Here is a 12,331-nt window from a genome sequence, read left to right on the forward strand (position 1 = left end):
TGACCCTACATTATTTTTTGAGATTTGTGCCTTGAAGAAGAATCAGTTTATGTATAGAAACATATAATTTCAATTTGGTCTTCCAAAGATTTGAGTGATTTGAGAAAAAACACATAAACCATTCAGAGATTGCTATGCTGTATGTATAAGAAAAAATAGGAAAATTATCTAGAATACTTGAGATTTATATTATGAAAGAAGAATAAAATTCTATGTCCTGAGAACATTCTGATCAGCTAAAGAGATTTTATTGCAACTTTAAACAGCTACAATAATTAAATATTTTGCTCAGTTACCATTTGTTATTTTAGTTTTGTTTCCAATCGTCTCTGGCCTTGCTTTTTAGATTATTAAAATTACTTGCATCTGTTATGATCTTTAGCCATGATCCTTTTTATAGCTGACATTTTAAATTTATTTGTAATCTCATTTGCTGTTTTACTTGCATTTTGCTTTTTTTTTTTTTATTATCAAACAGCCTTTTTCTAATTTGTAAGTCTACAGCCTCCTCTCTACTAAGATCTAGTTTGCATTTTTTATGGGCCTAAAAGAAACAGGGAAACTGCTAAAAATAAAAGAAAATACTCAAAGGTGACTTGAGTTCAACTGCTCAGTACTTTTTGAGTTACTATCTTTTCAACTCCAGGAAACTTCTAAGCTAAAAGCTGGCTTTGTAAACAAGTATGGATGGTTCTGCTGATCTTTTATTCTCAAGAGAAACTTCTCCACAGTACAACCACCTATTAGAATGAGTTTTTAAATACTGTAGATGATGAAGTATTTTATCTTTTTTGGAACTTCTTTCCGTATCTGAAATATTTTAAGGATGCCAATAGGCATTTAGTAAATGTTAAATAATGGTCACCCGCAAATATTTTTCCATTATTTACCTACTAAATTTCTCTGTGGTGTTTCAAACTCCCCACAAATTGAAGAAGCCTACCCTAAATTGGATGTTTCTTCTACCTAAAGCAGAACCAGACCCTTTCAATTTGATTCTAATTCACTGTGGGACATTTGCAGGGACATTGTCAGGAGAGCTTTCTTCTTCCATTCATATTTTTACTACTTTTCTGTATGGTGGTGAATTAAAGGTAATTCCAGGAAAAACAAGACATGATTCCACCGTCCAGGAACTTGAAATTGACTAGAAGCTTTAAAAAAAGAGGAAAGGGTGCCTGGGTGGCTCAGTTGGTTAAGCGTCCGACTTCAGCCCAAGTCATGAACCTGAACTTTGTGGGCTTGAGCCCTGTGTTGGGGTCTGGACTGACGGCTCAGAGCCTGGAGCCTGCTTCAGATCCTGTGTCTTTCTCTCTCTCCGTACCTCCCCTGCTTGCACTCTGTCTCTCTGTCTCCTCAAAATAAATAAATATTTTTTAAAAAAAAATAGATGGAACTCAATAATATAAATTATGTTTCAAAATATAGGTTGGGAATTAAGTCAGGGAAAGATCACTTTTTAAAAAAAGTATTTTTTAGTATAGATTGTGTGAGTGATGTCTTCATATGCAAAGGAAATGAAAAAATAATGAAATTGAGCAAGCATAGGGATTTTTTGGAGGGACAGAGAATTTGTCCGGAATGTTTAATTAACTGAGGATGTTGTAGATGATAAGGATGGAAGGATGGTTTAGGGTCATTTTATGGGGAATTTAGGAAGCCAGGCTTAGAGGTTTAATATGCTAGGACAAGCAAAGGAATTAGAACAGAGTAGCATGGACAAATAGATGTATTAAGTATTTAGCAGTGCTCACTTTGGCAGCACACGTACTAAAACTGGAACGAGACGGAGAATATTAGCAAAGCCTCTGTGCAAGGATGATACCCAAGTTTGTGAAGCATTCCATACTTTTCATCATAAGAAACATAGTCAGTGACTGTAATAGTGTTGTATGGTGGCAGATGATAGCTACATTTGTGGTGAACATAGCATAAGGTATAGAGTTGTTGAATCACTATGTTGTACACCTGAAATGAATGTAACATTGTGTGCCATTTATACTCAAATAAAAAGATTTAAAAAAGAGAAAATTTGGCAACAATGTGTCAGCAAGGTGGGGTCAGAGAGACTCTTGAATTGGAGGGCCAGTGGGAAGGTGTTCACGTAGGTAGGAACTAATGAGCTTTGAGTCAGAATAACGGAAATGTGTTCTGAAGACAGTGGTTACTGGGGTTATCTATAGGATTGGCCATGTTTTGTCTGGGTGACATAGTGAAAGGAAGAAGCAGGAATGAATTGAAAAAAAAAATTGTTTTTTTATGTGTGTGTGACCAAGAGAACAGTGAAGTTGTTAAATAAGAGTTAGAAAAAGGAGGAGGAGGAGGTGGTGGAAGAGGAGGAGGAGATTTAGAAAAGATAGGATGATAATTTTAGTTTGTATATATCAAAGAGAATTCCAGCAGGTTTCGGATATAGATTTAGAAGCTATATATATAAATAGTTGAAAGCCTAGGAAATTACAAGATCTTTCAGGGATAGAAAGTAAACAAACAAGCAAACAAAAAAAGCTTCAAAAAGAAAACAAAGTAGGTGTGTATTCTTGGAATTGAAATACATTGTGGTAAGAACTATGATAAAGATAAAAGAAGGTTCCATAGACATCTATCAGGGTCTTTTAGGGTGAGGAAAAGCTTCCCAATGAAGGGAAGGCTAAGTGGTATCTGAAACATAATTAGGGGTTCAGAATGAGAGCGGGTGAAAGAATGCTTTGTGGATTCAGGCCAAAGAGGCTCCTTGACTTATAATTATGTTTTAGAGTGTCTTGAAAAATTCTGACTTTGTTTAATTAAAAACATACCTAAATTGTCTTGCCTTTAAATTTATCTGGATTTTCTGGGTAATACACAGAGAATGTAGTTAATAATTCCTACTATATTAGCTATATGCCAAAGTTTGGACCTGTGTTTTAGAGCCTTAAATCCTGCCTTCTAAAAACCTTTTCTTGAAATATATGCTACATCTGAAAATTTCCTCCATATCCATATAGTTTTTCTCCCATTTAATGTTTGCCATGCTCTTTGATAATTTTCATTGTAATTTTTCTTAACATACTAAGACACATATCTGCCTTCATTTTTATTAGCTTTTATAGCATCACTGGAAACTTGTATATTTTGAAAATTAGCTAAGGATTTAAAATTATTTTATAATTCTATGAACAGTTAAAAATACAGTTTAGGGTTTTTGTAAGGGTAACAATAATACCAATACCAGTAATGTCAAGTAGTAGTCATACTAATACTATTACAAATGTTAATACTAATGTATTAATGAGTGTTAACTATATTGCAGAACTGCTTGTTCAGTATAGTAATCTAAAGAGTCATATGTGGCTACTGAGTACTTGAAATGGAGCTTAAATTAAGATGTACACTAAGTACAAAATATGCATTAGATATAAAGGATGTTGCATTTCTATTGGACAGCATTGTTCTAGGGAATGCTAATAGATGCTTTTAACTTAAAATTTTTTTTTAATGTTTTATTTATTCCTGAGAGAGGGAGAGAGAGACAGCGTGAGCAAGGGAGGGTCAGAGAGAGAGAGAGAGAGAATCTGAAGACAGGCTCTAGGCTCTGAGCTGGTTGTCAGCACAGAGCCCAATGCAGGGCTCGAACCCACAAACTGTGAGATCATGACCTGAGCTGAAGTTGGACACTTAACTCACTGAGCCACCCAGATGCCCCTTTTAACTGTTTTTTAAGCTCCACAAATACCCCTATGGGGGACAGATATTATTATTATTCCCATGATATATATGAAAAAAAAAAACAGGTCCTATTACAGTTAATCAGTAGTGGAGAAGCCATCTATTCACTCTAGCTTAAACGGACAACTGGCTTTCAAACAGAAGATAGAAGTTGTTGTTAGGGTAGAAGCACTCATTTGAGAATTTGCTTCTGTCTTTGCTTTGATAGTAACTTTTCTATTTCAAAAAAATGTTTTTACATTTATTTTTGCGAGGGGGAGAAGGAGGGAGCGAGGAAGAGGCAGAGAGAGAGGGAGACACAGAATCCAAAGCAGGCTCCAGATTCTGCTGTTAGCATAGAGCCTGATGCAGGGCTGAAACCCACGAACTGTTCAAACCCACAAACCATGAGATCATGACCTGAGCCAAAGTCAGACACCTAACAGACTGAGCCACCCAGGTGCCCCATAACTTTTCTATTTCATATATGATACCTGAAGTTGGCTTCATTTTCCATGTCAGTTTTAAAGGCACAGAACCTTTCACATAGGTGCACACTATCCAAGTGTATAACGTATGCCAAAACGTATAATATACACCACAATATGCAATGTACATCCAATTAGGTTCAAATACAAGGCTAAACAACTTACTTAGACCTGGAAGTTGTTGCAGAGACTAAATGAAGGGCCTCGCTTAAATTCTGCCCCAGCTGTATGCTGATTGTTATAATCTAGCTTTTATGTGTAGACTAGGGTATTGTTAATATCTTTGTGATCCATTGGGATAAAACTTGGTACCAATTGGATTTCTAGCCTCTTCCAGTTTCTAAGTGGAGCTTAGAGTCCTCATGCTCAATGGGTCCCTCGGTGGTACTTCTTTGTAATGAATTATAGAAAGCTCCTTTGGGTCGGGGCGCCTGGGTGGCTTAGTCGGTTAAGTGTCCGACTTTCCCTTAGGTCATGATCTCACGGTTCGTGGGTTCGAGCCCCACGTCGGGCTCTGTGCTGACTGCCAGCTCAGAGCCTGGAGCCTGTTTCAGAGTCTGTGTCTCCCTCTCTCTCTGACCCTCCCCTGCTCACGCTGTCTCTCTCTCTCTCTCTCTCCTAGAAATAAATAAAACATTAAAAAAAATTAAAAAAAAAAAAAAAGAAAGCTCCTTTGGGTCTAACTTTGATAGTGGTTCTGCCCCTGCATGGAGATGAGTCTCAGAAAAATCACACTTCAAATTTTTATGAAGCCACTTCTTTAATTTCTTCTTTAGTTAAATGTTATTATGTTGTATCTGTCCCTAAAGATGGAAGAATTTGAAAAATACTCTTTAAAGAATTCTTATTCTTTTCTGTTCACTCACCCTCAAGCCCCTAATAATAGCCACTCTTGTATCCAGATCCTGAGAGACTATGCCTTCTTTGCCCATGTCCCACATTTACTTTTTTGAAGAGCACCCTGATATTTGGTGAATCGTCAATCTACTCCTGTATTATTAATATCACTATATGCAGTTGTACATTGTGTACTGGCACTGTACTATATCCCTGGTGGTCAGAATGAACCAGTTTTTAATATTTCAGACTTAATAGGAGGTGTTTTGCAACTTCTCTTGGGGAGTGTTGTTCTATTGATGGCAGTTCCATCCTAAGGCACATTTATTTTAAATGTTAATATTATAACATAAAAGAGACATGATGCTTTGTTAAAATTTTATTTGAAGTACCTTAGGAAGTATTAAAATATTTCCCATTGTTTTTTCTTGGGATACTCATATTTCCTCAGTTAACCATGCACTGTTGATAATTATTAAGTTTTAGCAATTGTTTATAATATTTCTAGAATAATTTATGTAATAACCATTTCTAGTGTCACTTATGCAAAGTGCTGTTTTACATGCATTAGAAAATATTAATTCATTAATGCTATGATTAAAAGTGTAAATATGTATATCCTGGTGACTTTAATGAATCATTAGTAAGTACATTCTTAGATATAAATCTACTTTAAGTTATCTTAGTTATAATATTTTTGTTGATTAAAAAGCATGTAGAAAAGCATGATGCAGCACTAATATTGACTATGTTTGAAGATACAAGTTTTTATGAGAATGATAGCTATCATTTATCCTTGAAACATCTACCTATCTGTTCATATATTTATTCATTTATTGATTGATTAATAATTTAGAATACTTTTTTACTTCAAAAGGGTTTTTAATAGTTTTGGTGTTTGAATATATGTAAAAGAATAAATAACTTAAGCAATTGACAAGCATGATCAGAAATAATTTAAAAGAATAAAAATATTTGTGCTGGAAGCCATGGGGAAATAGTCATAATAACACCTAAACCCTCTATTTTTCTATTCTCCTCCTCACCACAAAATGGAAGGAACATGGGATGAATCATAATTTTTGTATGATAAAAATTCAAATGAGTTTGTCTGGAAAGTCATTTTTTTTTCTTTGTGCTAAAGCCTAGGGAAATATCTTTTTGATGGTCTCTTAGATAAGGATGCCAAGGAAAAACATATTTCCACCGTGAGAATTAGAATCTTCTAATGATATTACATGGTAACTTCTCAAAACACCTTTCTGCTGGTAACCATGCTAACATAATCCAGGCACATTGTTTCACTACATGTGATTTAATAAATACAAAACACACAGAACACCTAAAAATTAGTCAGAACACAAATCCTATAGGTTCTCACATTTTCAAACTTAGGCACTCTCTTACTTATCACTGTTTTTCCAGCACCAGAACAGGTGTGACACATTAGAAAGTATTTGATACATATTTTGTAAATGAATTAATAAATGCATGAATTAACTTAACACCAATTGGTATTTTCATCAGACAAAGGACCATAGGCCCTTAGGGATACACATAGCAATGTCCTATAACATATTTTTAAGTTCTATGATGACTTTATGAAACTATTTTTCAAATTTTTTCTAATTATAGATAAAGTCATAGTCAGCCAGGAGGCTATGCAGTGGGGTTATATTTTGACTAAGACTCTTTCCTCAGTTTTCCAACACCAGAGAACTGATCTGTCATAATTTTATCCAGGAGGGTTCAGTTTCAGGCTGATCAAATTTATAGGAGGTGAATTTATAAATCAAAAATGCCAATTTATTGATTTATAAGTGATATATCTTTAACTGATAAATCAGAATCATTGAGGGCAGAGAAGAGAGTTTCATATAAACTCTCTGGGGAAAGAGTTTCATATAAATTATAAATTAGAAGATTGCATGATGAAGGCATAAAATGATTTTGGGTGCTCATGAAGATACGTCCATCTGGGTTATGGTAACCAAATGGATTACTTTATTTATTTATTTATTTTTTAAATATTTTTATTTATTTCTAGGAGAGAGAGAGAGACAGCCTGAACAGGGGAGGGTCAGAGAGAGAGGGAGTCACAGACTGAAACAGGCTCCAGGCTCTGAGCTGGCAGTCAGCACATAGCCCGACGCAGGGCTCGAACCCACGAACCGCGAGATCATGACCTAAGCAAAAGTCGGACGCTTAACCGACTAAGCCACCCAGGCGCCCCATCAAATGGATTACTTTAAAGGCATTTTTGTGTAAGGAGCCACCCCAGTTCATTAGCCGATTGATGTTTCTAGTTAAGGGATGATGTAACACAGATGTAGCAGACAATAACAGGTGGTGCATTAAAAAGCAGTTTTATGGTAGAATAAGTGAAAAAAACTGTGACGTATAAACTCCTCTTGGAGGCTCTCAATTGATTATAGGAATCCTTTCATGAAGAAATTTGTTTCACTTAGTTTACTATCTAATGAATTTAATCATCTAATGAATCTAAACTTGGAACAGTTTTTATTGACCAACCCATGAACATTTATTTAAAAAATATGGAGCAATGAGTGTGACAGACACGTTTCAAGACACCAGGGCACACAGTTGCGAATTAGACCAACATGTTCTTCAGTTTCCCAGCACTAACAATGTAGTGAGATGGGAGTGAGGTTGGCTCGATAGGCAATAGAGAAGGAAGAAATAAAAAGAAATCATGTTTTGAGATATGTGTTATAATACAATTAAACAAGATACTGAGGTTCTGAATCACAGGAAAAAACCTGCTAGATGGTGGCAGGTGGACTATGTCTGTGAGGAAGTGAGGTAGAGCTGTATGGTGTATCAACTCTAGAGGCTGGGAAGGAGCCAGCCACGCAAAGTAAAGAGGGTTCAGGCAGAGAGAATATCTTGTGCAATTGAAGGATGCTTAATGAATACAATCTCAGAAAATACTGCTCTTTGTGAATGCAGAACTAGTTGGACTTCCTTATTGATAGTCCTGTGGGGCAGAGTTAAATTTCAGCTGAACAAATTCAGAGCTCCCCTCCCCCCCCCGAAGGACCTGAAAAAGATAATTTTTAGGGAAAACAATGTTTCTGCTGCATCTCTTCCTTCTAAATAAGAATAAAAGGGGTTCCTTCCTAGATTCCCCGTTAAGAGAATTTGTCCTGACTTTTGTGCCTAGTTTTTGCCTAGATGTGCATCTCTCCCAAATGCAGGATTCTCCCCTGGGTTGTGGTCACTGGTGAGGATGCTCTAGTTTTGGTGTCTAAGTTTTCCTTCTTCTCTAAACCCTTCTTTCCCCTAATGTGATTTTTTTCCCTCTTGTCCTGTGCAAGTTGTTGTTGCTGCTGCTGTTATTATTATTATTATTATTGCTCCAAATGTTAGTAATAATACAACCTTCTTACATGGATGCAAGTAATGTTATTGTAATGTGTTATTTGGTGATAGTAAATGACATTTCATTATTGTGACCTGGCTTCATTGCATGTTCCTGCTTTGCCAGTCCTATGCTGTGACTCTTGGGTCAGGTTACCCTGTCATCTTGCAATGCAACCCAAAGGACCCAGATGGCCAAATGGAGTGTGGCCCTGTTCTCCCCTAATGACTTCAAAAGCTAAAATGCTCTAGCTTTAGAATTCATTTGAAAAACCTCACTGATACCCCAAAGAAAATAGTCTCTCACCTTTCAACTGGACTCTCAGCTTCTTTAGTCACTAGCAATCACAAACTGATGGACTGACCTTCTGCAGTTCAAAGTTCAAGCTACGGCATAAATGAGAAAGACCATTTTGGCGGGGGGGGGGCGGGGAAGGAAAACAGATGGTACAATGAAAATATAGAGGTTTGCCTTCAGGTGAAGTTTAGTTTTGCGCTCTTTTAAATGGTATCAGAGGAAAGGGAATCTAGCAATGGAAAGAAAGCTCTGGAGAAGCGGGGGGGGGGGGGGGGGGGGGGGGCGGTGGGGCAGNTGTCCTTACATGTAACTATTTTCTTTCTCATGCCGCTTTTAAAATTCTCTATCACTACTTTCTGCCATTTTAATTACTTTGTGTCTTGCTGTGGACCTCTTTGGATTATTTTGGCGGGGGGGGGGGGCGGGGAAGGAAAACAGATGGTACAATGAAAATCTAGAGGTTTGCCTTCAGGTGAAGTTTAGTTTTGCTCTTTTAAATGGTATCAGAGGAAAGGGAATCTAGCAATGGAAAGAAAGCTCTGGAGAAGCAAAACTAACCTTGTTGAGAGAGACAGACAAGCTTCTCCCATCCCCCAAAGATTTATGAGTAATCTTTTTTTTTTTCTGTTTTTGCATATAGGAAATACCCTTCCTCTGGTGATACGGGCCGAATTCAGTAAGCTTAACTGTAGTATGTTTACAAAACCAACCCTAAAACTGGTTTCAGTTGTTAAGAAGGTGGGCATCTTTTCCTCTAACACTTATTTTTCATAACGACTTTAGACAGAATTTCTGTTTGCAATTGCTACTAAATTAATGGCTATTATTTTTGTTAATTATACAAATATAATTTAAAAATTTGACTTGGAATGCACATGTATAAACACACACACACACACACACACACACACACACACACACAAATACAACACTCCCATAATTTTAAGTGCCAAATCCTGTTTCCACACCTTTACCTGTTTTAAACATTTAACACACCTAAACATGCAAGAAAGTGGGGTGGAGAGACACATATAACTTTCTCACAGATCAGGTGCCTAGGTCTTAGTCCACTTGGATTGGGTATTGCTTTTCCCAATATGCAACTTAGTTCAATAACCCTTTGGGGCTGCTTATTTTGGTTCTAGCATGGCAACCTTATAAAGATATGGTTTCAGCTAATTTCTTTCTGTTCTGTGCACTGAAACCATTGAGCTCCTCTACACTGAGCTCAAACATTGAGGAGAACATTAGCTGGGACATTGTGCTCCCCAACATCATTGTGCCCCCCAACATCATTGTGCCCATTTTGGAAGGAACTCAAATCAGTATCCCCAATAGTTTTTTAAAAATCCTTATGGCAAATAACAGGTTACAAAAGTGTCCCTTACGTTTTGGATGAAAGCTTTATAATTGATACATCAGGAGGTGTCTTCAGAAAGGGAAGATCACTTTGTAATGTGACACTGGATTACAAAGTAGACTGGCATCTTCGTTTAATCTTCTCAGTTGTATAGTAATTTTTCTCATCTTCAGTTTGTGGTTTCCAAGTCAATTGCCTTAGGAGGCTAGGGGGTAGAGAGAGAGAGAGAGGGAGAGAGAGAGAGAGAGGTAGGGACCAGGGCAGCCCAACAGAAATGGTGGCCCCTGCAGCTGACCTGATGTGTGCATGCAGTGGCTGGGGAAGGCAGCTCAGGTTGGCTTGTGAGGGAATGTGATTACTAAGTGCTGGATACCACACTTTCAAAGGGAAACAGAAAACTCAAAATTTCACAAGAAATCCCCATATTTTTAAATACTAGTAACTCACTTATTTTTGTTGTTATTGATTTTAACTGAGTTGGAAAAAAAAAGTAGGTCATTGACTGCTAGTGTATAGTCTCTTAAGTAGAGAGTAGAGATTACTGAACTTGCTCCTATATTTAGTGATTGTTAATATTTTTATTTTGAGACTTGTCCACCACCATGGAATCCTTAATTTTAAAGGTATTTCTGAATTTTTTAAAAAATATTTTTATTTATTTCTAGGAGAGAGAGAGAGAGACAGCGTGAGCAGGGTAGGGTCAGAGAGAGAGGGGACACAGAATCCAAAGCAGGCTCCAGGCTCTGAGCTGGCAGTCAGCACAGAGCCCGACGTGGGGCTCGAACCCACCAACAGCAAGATCATGACCTAAGCGAAAGTCGGACGCTCAACCAACTAAGCCACCCAGGCGCCCCCTGAATTTTTTTTAAATGAAAAAGTCTAGTAGCTTTAATCAGGAAATGCAGGGAAGCTTAAAATCAGACAATAGAATTAAATAGCCATTTTTGGATAACAAAAACCTTTCTATGAAACTTATGTTCAAATTGCATTGTTTATTCATTCATTCATGGAGAATTTAGTATTGAGGCTCATGGGCGACCTTGATAGGAGCCTTGTAATGGAAATCAAGAGCCATGATAGCCTCCTCACATGTAAATGATGCTAAGGTGACCTTTATTCAGATCATACACATTGACTTTAAAATGGAATCTTAGGGTACCTGTGTGGCTCAGTGGGTCAAGCTTCTGACTCTTGATGTCAGTTTAGGTTCTGGTCTCACAGTTTGTGAGTTCAAGCCCCACCTCAGGCTTTGCACTGACAGTACTGAGCCTGCTTGGGATTGTCTCTCCGTCTCTCTGCCCCTACTCTGCCTGCTGTCTCTTTCTTTCTCTCTGTGTCTCTCTCTTAAAATAAATAAACTTTAAAATAAAAAAATAAAATGGAACCTCAATATGTATTTAAATACTGATGTTCAGGAGAATCATTGTCTGAATTATGTGAAAAGGCTAAATATGGTAAAATTATAGAAAGTTATTATCAAAGAGTAAACTTTAACAAATATGTATCAAGGGAATCCTTAAACTATAGGACTTAAATGTTTATTTTAATTTATACATTGTTTTATTTATGTATTTTTGTGAGATCTCTAATAAGGAAAGCAGGGTTTTTGGACCCTTGGGAGCTTTTATATATGTTTCTAATTAAGATAGTGCATGTTCCTTGCCTTGTTTAGTCTATGATACATAGTTTCCTAGACATGTATGTTGTACCAAATATTTTTATCTTTAAATATTGCTAACCTAAAATAAAGGACATATAGATTATTTATATTTGGCTAATTACAATTAATAAACTATCACTTTTACCATTCACATTTGCCAGTAAACTATTAGCATGAAAATATCCGAGGTATAGGGGCACCTGGGTGATTCAGTTGGTTAAGTGTCTGACTTCCGCTCAGGTCATGATCTCACAGCTTGTGAGTTCAAACCCCATATCGGACTCGGGGCTGACAGGCCAGAGCCTGGAGCCTGCTTCAAATTCTGTGTCTCCCTCTCTTTCTCTCCCACCCCTGCACACACTCTGTCTCTCTCGAAACTAAATAAATATTAAAAGAAAATTTATTTGAAAATATCCCAGGTTTATAAGAAATACACTTTTCTGTTATAAAAGAAGAAACCCTTGCATTAAAAAAATTTTTCTGAATATTACTGATTTTTAATTATTTTCAGCAACTGTATTAATGCTGATAAGGAAATCCTGAGCTTCTGTTAATACACACTCTTCTGAAGCTAAAAGAAATGGGATATATGTGAGAGTGAATTTCAATCCACAGTTTCA

The 12,331-nt window shown here is 36.7% G+C and overlaps 1 non-coding gene across 1 annotated transcript; it reads left to right on the plus strand.

The window, feature by feature from the left end:
• Positions 1-1,746: 1,746 nt before the first annotated feature.
• LOC120242170 lies at positions 1,747-1,853 on the plus strand. Its single transcript, XR_005531026.1, has one exon. It is a non-coding gene; the product is annotated as a U6 spliceosomal RNA (small nuclear RNA).
• Positions 1,854-12,331: the final 10,478 nt, after the last annotated feature.

The sequence above is a fragment of the Hyaena hyaena genome, unplaced genomic scaffold (assembly GCF_003009895.1).
Source record: "Hyaena hyaena isolate Hyena2069 unplaced genomic scaffold, ASM300989v1 scaffold_303, whole genome shotgun sequence".
Lineage (NCBI taxonomy): Eukaryota > Metazoa > Chordata > Mammalia > Carnivora > Hyaenidae > Hyaena > Hyaena hyaena.